This window comes from Camelina sativa, unplaced genomic scaffold, assembly GCF_000633955.1.
Source record: "Camelina sativa cultivar DH55 unplaced genomic scaffold, Cs unpScaffold12940, whole genome shotgun sequence".
Lineage (NCBI taxonomy): Eukaryota > Viridiplantae > Streptophyta > Magnoliopsida > Brassicales > Brassicaceae > Camelina > Camelina sativa.
The window spans coordinates 1-348 of NW_010933977.1; the positions used below are offsets into that span (position 1 = coordinate 1).

General features: G+C 41.1%; 1 long non-coding RNA gene across 1 annotated transcript; it reads right to left on the reverse strand.

Annotated features, from left to right (window-relative positions):
* LOC104775363 lies at positions 1–333 on the reverse strand. The gene is made up of 3 exons (XR_765865.2): positions 226–333; positions 97–147; positions 1–23 (listed from the first exon to the last, which is right to left on the reverse strand). It is a non-coding gene; the product is annotated as an uncharacterized LOC104775363 (long non-coding RNA).
* Positions 334–348: the final 15 nt, after the last annotated feature.

The following is a 348-nucleotide window of genomic DNA, read 5'->3' on the forward strand; positions in this document are numbered from 1 at the left end:
GGTTTGCCATTAAAGGCGACAACCTACACAGCGGTTAAACATTTAGAGTGACAGACACATCAACAGCGTGACAAATGATAATGAAATTTCACAAACCTGGGTGTTGACAATCTCTTCGTAACCAATGTTAATGTCAGATACAAGAACCTGCAAGAAGGAATATGGGTGTTGAGGCTTCGACATAGGGAAGAATAGTTACAACGGTATAAAACAGGAGAAACTAACCTGCGAAACTACAACAAGCTGCTCGTCCACGGATTGAGCCATTGCATGAAGATGCTTCTCCAATAGCTTGACAGGTGCGTCGAATTCATATTCTTTTCCATACTGCAAAACATATTATTGGGA